The sequence below is a fragment of the Amblyraja radiata genome, chromosome 28 (genome assembly GCF_010909765.2).
Source record: "Amblyraja radiata isolate CabotCenter1 chromosome 28, sAmbRad1.1.pri, whole genome shotgun sequence".
In the NCBI taxonomy this organism is placed as follows: domain Eukaryota; kingdom Metazoa; phylum Chordata; class Chondrichthyes; order Rajiformes; family Rajidae; genus Amblyraja; species Amblyraja radiata.
In genome coordinates, this window is record NC_045983.1 from 24,457,544 (window position 1) to 24,465,783 (window position 8,240).

General features: G+C 43.7%; 1 long non-coding RNA gene across 1 annotated transcript; it reads left to right on the forward strand.

The window, feature by feature from the left end:
• Positions 1 to 648: 648 nt before the first annotated feature.
• LOC116989209 lies at positions 649 to 7,719 on the forward strand. The gene is made up of 3 exons (XR_004416175.1): positions 649 to 809; positions 5,477 to 5,478; positions 7,704 to 7,719. It is a non-coding gene; the product is annotated as an uncharacterized LOC116989209 (long non-coding RNA).
• Positions 7,720 to 8,240: the final 521 nt, after the last annotated feature.

Below are 8,240 nucleotides of genomic sequence, written 5' to 3' on the forward strand. Positions count from 1 at the left end.
TGGGTATAGGGAATATTGGAAGCAAAGTTTATTGAAATTTAGCGAGTCGATGATGTAGGGACCGTTATTTTGTCTTGTTTCACGGCAGTTGGTGCTCTGGGATGACGGGTGATTTGATGGCGTGATTTTGTGAATCTCCTTGTAAATTGCAATGCCTTAGCTTGATTCTGCGGAGCTCTAGGGTATCCCATCCGAGAGAAATCAGCATATTATTCACGCTTGATTTGCGCTTGTAGTCATTACATACAAAGCGGGCTGCTCGGCGTTGTACCTTCTCCAGGGTGATCTTGTTGTTGTTGTTGTTGTTGTTGTTGTTGAAAGGATCCCATACACTCCACAATACTCCAATTTGGGCCTGACCAAGGACTTGTAGCCATTCTCTTTGACGGATGTACTACATGCGTGAAAATTTATTTTGAGTAGGCCGAGAGTTCTATTTGCCTTGTTAGACACTTGATAAATATGCGTCGCCCAACTTAAATCTTTGCTTAATTCGACTCCTAGATATGGGTGATGGTCGGCAGCAAGCAATGTATTGCTACCCATGTTGTATTCCGATAAAAGTGGTTTGACCTTGTGTGAGACATGCATGGTCTGACATTTGCTTGTATTGAATGACATCTGCCAGGTTTTCTCCCACCCACAGAGAGCATCCAGATCCTTCTGTAAGGACAAGCTGTCTTCTGGTGTTTTAATCTCTCTATAAAGTATGGCATCATCTGCGAAGAGTCGAACACTGGACAAAACTGCATTTGGAATGTCATTGATATACAGTAGGAAGAGCAATGGACCCATGAAAGTCCCCTGTGGTACACCTGATGTCACAGAAGTTTCAATAGACGTCTCTCCCTCCAAGAGAACTCGCTGGTGTCTCCTTGTCAAAAAGATATCAATCCATTTTAAGAGGCTACCGTCTATTCCTACATGGTTGAGCTGGGAATGTGTGTGGGAATACCTGTACCGTTGGGGGCATGGGAGGTGGAGGTTTTTTTCACTCTTACAGTGATGGGGATCAGGGACTCAATGTTTGACATACTGCTCTATATAACATGATTCAGCTCTCTAGGACTTCGGTTAGGCCGTGGTTGGAGTATTGAATGCAGTTTTGGTCACCCCATTACAGCAAAGATATGGAGGATTTAGAAAGGGTGCTGAGTAGGGTTACCAGAATGCTGCCTAGATTATAGGGTTTCAGATAGAGCAGATTAGATAGACTTGGATTGCTTTCTCTAAAACATCAGAAGTTGTGGGGAGACTTGATAGAAGTATATAAAATTATGAGCGGCATAGATAGAGGAGACAGTCAGATCCTCTTTCCCAGGGTAGAAATATCTAACACTAGTGGGCATAGCTATAGGGTGAGAGGGGAAAAGTTCAATGGAGATATGCGGGGCAAGATCTTTATATAGAGAGTGGTGGGGACCTGGAACGCATATCCAGGGGTGGTGGTGGAGGCAGATATGATAGTAGTGTTTAAGAGGCTTTTAGACTGGCTCATCGTTTGGGGGATATGGATCATATACAGGCAGATGAGATCAGTTTAACTTGGCTTCCTGTTCGGCACAAACATTATGGACTGAAGGGCCTGTCCTTATGCTGTACCGTTCTATGTTCTATGAAATTGCAGAAATTCTCATCACCCTCAAACACTTAAAGTTCCCTGACTTACAAGAGAAATAGGGTTTGGCCATGACCCTGCTTGCTAAAATGTGAATCAGATCTTTTCTGTTTGTATCTCCAAGTTCTGGCATCTGGATTGTGTTTTTGTTTTAATTTACCTCTGAAAAAATAACCCTCTCCACTTACGCGAAAATAAACATCCCAAAAAACACAAAACAAACAGGACAAGCTCAGTAGTTCCTGCATTTTCTGTTTTTATTTCAGATTTAGCCTATTTGCTGTAAATAACTAAGATTCTATGTTAGGTGACAAAATGGTGCTCAGTATCAGATCCCCAATTCAGAAAAGGTTAAAAATAAAGTTGAGCTGGGCCTTTGCCTCTGTGAAATCTTAAACTTCAATCCATGTTACGCCCTGCTCAATTTTATTTTTAACCTTTTCTGAATTGGGATCTGATACTGAGCACCATTTTGTCATCTAACATAGAATCTTAAGGACCTGTCCCACGAGCATGCGATCTGCATGCGACAAGCGCGACCAAATTGGAAGCAGGTGCCTCGCTGGGGCCGCGCGGAGGTTGAGTGATCCCCGTACAGGGCCAGTCCCACCAGCATGCGTCTGCATGAGGCGAGCACGACCAAACCAGAAGCGGGGGCCGCGCGGAGGTCGAGTGAGTGACGTGAAGTTCGAGCGAAGTCCGCAGGAAGTGCGCGCGTGACATACGGCGGCAAGACGCTGCATACGGCGTCGAGACGCTGCGCACACCCTTCGAGGTGGTGCGTACGGCATCGAGGCGGCTGCGGGCCGGCAGGCAGTTGCTGCGCGGAATTTTTGAACAGTCAGTTTTTCGGAGCCCCGCGATGTCGGGACCAGCTCCGCACAACTCCATACGGCTCCGGCGATCGAATTGGGACCGGCCCCGCGAGGCCGTACGGCTCAAGCGACCACGTTAGGTCGCGCTTGCCGCATGGAGTCGCATGCTCGTGGAACAGGCCCTTAAGTCATTTACAGCAAATAGGCCAAATCTGAAATAAAAACAGAAAATGCGGGAACTACTGAGCTTGTCAGGCAGCGTCTGTGGAGAGGGTTATTTTGTGTTGCCTCTGTGAAATCTTAAACTTCAATCCATGTTAGGCCCAGGTCAAATGCAGTCGGACATGTCAATTGTATTTCACCAATCTTGATCTTTTTCAGAAATCAGAAAAAATAGGTAATAGTATGATAAATATTACAGAATGGATATTCAAAATATGGCTGATAGTGCAATATGTTTGATATTTGATACCAAAGCTGAGGTTGTATGTTGTTAAAGGAAATTGGTAGAGAAAAAGCTTTTAAGGAACAGACAAGAACTAATAATATTTTGTTCAGATTATTGAGATACATTAATGTGTGCTCTGGGTCCGAAGCCACGATCATTTTTGTTTGTTATTAGCATAAATTGAGCATTGTTTCAGGAAAAAAATACTGAAGTTGAATGCAGGACACTGCAGGAAAGGTGAGAGGGGGACTACACTGGTGACAGATACTGTTCAACTCAGAGAAATATGAAGAAACAGATTTGTAGAAATTTTAAGATGGTAAATGTACCAGATTCAAGGCCACATCTTCATTATTTATACCGTCTATGACTTTTGTAGACTGGAAGTATGTTTCATGAACCCTGCCTATAATTTATAAATGGAAAATTGTGGATCTACATGGTTGATTTCTGATATGAATTTCCAGCAACATCTTTCAAAAGGGCAGCACAGTTTGAGTAAAAGCAGCTGTCTGGGAACATCGCAGCTCCAGGAATATATGCCAACTTACCTAATGTTAGCTAACTCCACTTCATGTTGGTGTCAGAACTAGCCTTTTCTACATGTCATCATTTTGATTCCGTTTTTCTTCTTTTTTATTTCTAGAGTCTGGCCAAGGCTGGCCATTTACTGTTAACATCACATTACACAAGGAAGTTTAATCTAATCCTAACTGCAAATCCTACTGATTCCTTAATCAGTTTTTATTATTTTATGTCTATGTTTTTATGTAGTTTTTGTTATTTTTTGTTGGGGTATGTGTGTGGGGGGGTGGGGGTGGTGTGGGGGGAGGGGGTAACTTTTAAATCTCTCCCTGCACGGGAGACCCGACCTTTTCTTTGTCGGGTCTCCGTTGTCGTTGGGGCTGCAACGAGGAGCGGCCTCCAACAGGAAGACCGGGGGCTCTGGTGCCGACTACTCACCTCACCGTCGCGGAGCTGGCCGAGTCCAGAGCGGGTGGAGCTGTGGTGGACGCTGCTGTGGCCCGACCTCCGGAGTTTCGGAGGCTGCAGCTGCGGGTCGGGCGGACAGCGGCACCGGGAGCCCGCGGGACCCTGGAGGGAGACCGCTTTTCAGGGCTTCCGCAACGGCGACTTCTCCCGCCCGAGTTGCGGGGTTGACGAGCTCCTGGAGCGGGGCCTTACACCATCGCCCCGCGCGGCTTGGAATGGCTGCGGGACTCTGCGAGCGCGCGCCGGGGGCTCTAACAACTAGACCCGGTGCGCGACCTTGCATCACCCGGCGTGGCTTTAATGGCCGCGGGACAATCGCCATCGCCAGCCGGGGGCTTTGACTTTGACTTTGACTCTGACATCGGGGGGGAGAGTGCAGTGGAGAGATAAGTTATTTTGGCCTTCCATCACAGCAATGTGATGGATGTTTATGTAAATTATGTTGTGTCTTGGTTCTATTTGTTTGTAATGTATGGCTGCAGAAACGACATTTCGTTTGGACCTCAAGGGGTCCAAATGACAATAAATTGAATTGTATTGTATTGTATTAATGCAACATGTGACACCTCATCAGAGACACTACTTTTGTTCTACCCATCCCTCCTCCACTTTTCCTGCTACTGAAAACTAACTGATTTTCACTTTTTGCTCTGAAGAAGGGTCCCGACTCAAAAAGTCATGTAATAAGTCTGAGGAAGGGTCCTGACCTTAATTAGCTTCTGTAAATTGCCCCTGGTGTGTACTGCCCCTTGCAATAAGGTCATAGGAATAGTAGAATTAGTTCATTTGGCCCATCAAGTCTGTGCCACATTCAATCATGGCTGATCTATCTCTCCCTCCTAACCCCATTCTGCTGCCTTCTTCCCATAACCTCCGACACCTGTACTAATCAAGAATCTATCTATCTCAGCCTTAGAAATATCCACTGAGTTGGCCTCCACAGCCTTCTGTGGCAAATAATTCCACAGATTCACCACCCTCTGACTAAAGAAATGTCTCCTTCCCAAAAAATCGTCCTTTAATTCTAACGCTATGACCTCTAGTTCTAGACTCTCCCACTAGTGAAAACATCCTCTCCACATCCACTCTATCCAAGCCTTTTGTGGAGAGGATGTTTCCACTAGCAAGAGAGCCTAGTTAACATGTTCATGTTAACATATTTTAAAATCATCTGTGGCACTTCACCAACTATTATCAGTATACTCAAAGTGATGTTGTTAGTGTTGTGGAGGACAACATATGTGGCTACGAGGGAATTGCACTGTATTGGAAAATAAATATATGATGTAGATTAGGAAATAATCTGTACAGACAATGAAGATGACATTGACAGTCAATGTAGTGGACAAGATTAATTGTGCAGGGAAAGATTGAATCAGTTTCAGAGCATCAGTTGAACATAATCTATCTGGTGCTAAATGAGATAAATTCTATGAAATATATCTACCCCATAATATTAGTACAAAGGCGATTAGTGATCTTTCAGCTTTACCTAGGAACAACATGAAATGCTGATGCAAACTATTAATCTTGATGTGGTGTACTTGAAACCAAAGGGCTCTGTGCTATCGATGTGAAGACCACTCCGGTATCTCCTGCAAGATGTTCTTCGAAAAAGGTGACCAAAATAATTTTGAGATCTGAGATGTGCATTTCATTTTACTAGTAAGATGTTGTAACAATGTTTAGAAATCTTGCAATGCAGCAGATGGCACTGGTAGAGAAACACAATGAGAGAACATGAAGAATGCTCCAACGCAAGCCATGACTTCAGATATCTATGTATCTCACCCATAAATGAGCAGCCATTTTTGAGAGAACAGGAAGATTAAGTAGAGGTGAGTATGTAGTGATGGCCAAAAGAAGACACAGTACTGCCATGGAGATACAATGGGCTGGCCACCACTGAGGGATGGATAGATGGAGAGCATGAAGCCCAGATTAGATCAATACAAGATAGGGACGGTGCATGCCAGACCCTAGGTCACATGAGGTTATAACAAAGAGGGCATCGCAAATCAGAAGAAGTGCATCACAGGAAGACCAGTGGTCTGTTTGATGAAGCAGATATTGGGACACTGGAAGAACCTTGTAAAGTGATAACGCCACAGCTCATCAACACACTCCAGGAGAACCACATCCAATTAGAAGCAGATCTCTAAAGAAAGTGCATCAACTCAAGTTTCAGCGTGAATCCTGCCAGGACCACTTTGTCAGTATGAATGTAACACTCTAAATGTCTTTTAAGTGCTGTCATTGTCCTTGCCCTTGCCACTTCCTTTGGCAGCTTGTTTCATATACCCACCATTCTCTGTGTCAAAAAATTGCCCCTCTGATCCCCTTTGGACCATTCCATTCTGTTTAGTTTGCTGGTCAAGAACTTTAAACCTAATACGAGTTATCTTATATGTACAGTAGATACAAGGAACTGCAGAGGCTGCCTTACACAAGAAAAGACACAAAGTGATGGAGTAACTCAGCCGGTCAGGCAGCAACTCTGGAGAACATGGATAGGTGATGTTTTGGGTCGGGGCACTTCTTTTGTCCTGCCCCCACCTCTCTGCCAATCCCCAACCCCCGCCCACCACAATCAGGCTGAGTAAAGGTCCCAAACTGAAACATGACCTACCACATGTTCTCCAGAAATGCTGTCTGACCGCTAGGTTACTCCAGCATTTTACGGCCATCTTTCACATGGTCTTCTTTGCATAGTACAGCAATCTCTTTGCTTGCACAGTAAAACATATTAGGTGTGTGTAGCCTTTGCTTCAGAAGCCATTGAACTCATTCAGAACACTACACTCATTTAGCCTGAAGGTCAGTCCAGGTTACTGGGGAAAAGTATGAGTGCAATCACCAGAAACACTCACTTGGTGCCGTTTCCGCCCATTTTATATTACTTTCTGAAATTATTTCATATTAGATAATTTTACAATATTTTGTGAGCTTTTGACACAGCAAGGAGACAACAAAATCAGCAATGAGCCAAAAATCCCTCTTTGGTTAAGAATAATAAAGATAGCTTAACATTCATTATCTTTGAGAAATGTTGGCTGACAGCAACTGGGGGTAAATTAAATTGCAGTCAGTTTGAAAATGAACTGGCAAAGTTCCAGTTTTACGAAGAACTATATTAGTCACACTGTGCTGAATACTGATTGGATGACAGTTTGCTTTTTGCCTTAAATGGTGATTATCATTTCAGATGGGCATGAACAGCTCGATGAAAAAAAAGTGTGTAAAGAAAAAACCTGCACGCTCATTTGCAACATGTTAACTTTTTATTTCTAAACTCCGATTTTGTCAGCTGCAGAAGTTTCTAAATTGATCAGCTTTGGGCTGAAACCGTTGCCTGGGCTGTGCTGAGTTGGATTAATTCCTCAGTTTTGCAATGAGGCGGTGGTAATTTGCAGCAACGTCACATAAAGCAAGAGAAGGCGAAGGCGGATGAGCTGAGGTGGCGTGGGCGGTAGAGTTTGCAGCTTGGAAATGCAGTCAGCTCTCAACCACAGGCTGGGGAGGGGAAGTTGCTGTTAGAACAGATAAGAAATATCTGCTACCCCACAGGAGCGCTTAAACCTCGCCACTTTCACAGTGGTGCACATTAGGTGTCTAATGCCTGTGCTCTACAAGCTAACTTCCTCATTTGGAGAAAGACACAGCCAAGGTGGCCTCAAGGTCAAAAATGGGCTCTCAATAAAACTGCTGAAAACCCAGCCCCCAACTCAAGATATATGACTGATGCAATGTTTCAGCAAGTACAACTTCCTCTTTCCATGAATAGTTTTATTTCAATTGTTTCAGTTCTTCACATGATGAAATTCACCAGACTCCAAATTAAAACTTGCATTGAACTTCCACCGACTGTATGTTTCTAATGAGAAATAAAGCAAACCTTTCCCAAGAGCAACACACTGCAGCTAATCGAGGAAGTTGGATATCTTTCAGATAGTAATAAATATTTGAAAGTGGATTCTAATTAAAAGATTTGTCTGGTTAATATTGGAAATAACTGTCACCATAAAGGGTTAAAGGGTCGAATCTAATCAAGGACTTTGGATGATTTATGTAAGGATTGATGTTTAGCTTGGATATGCTGACAGTACAGATGTCTGTTGAGGAGTCTAAATCTCAAAAATCGATGAAAAGCTATTGGCCCATATTGGCCATGATCCAGAAACCACATGGTTTTCGGTTGTGGAAACTAAGTGACACACAACTACAAGTGAAAAGATTTATATAATACTTGTGATGCCCCATGTTAGTTTGCAGGGCTGCACTCATGACTTTGTTTGTCCATGTGAAATGCCAGTAAAAGAGTAGCTAGTCCTGGCCTTTAGTTAACCGAACATCTTAACTGCTGAAG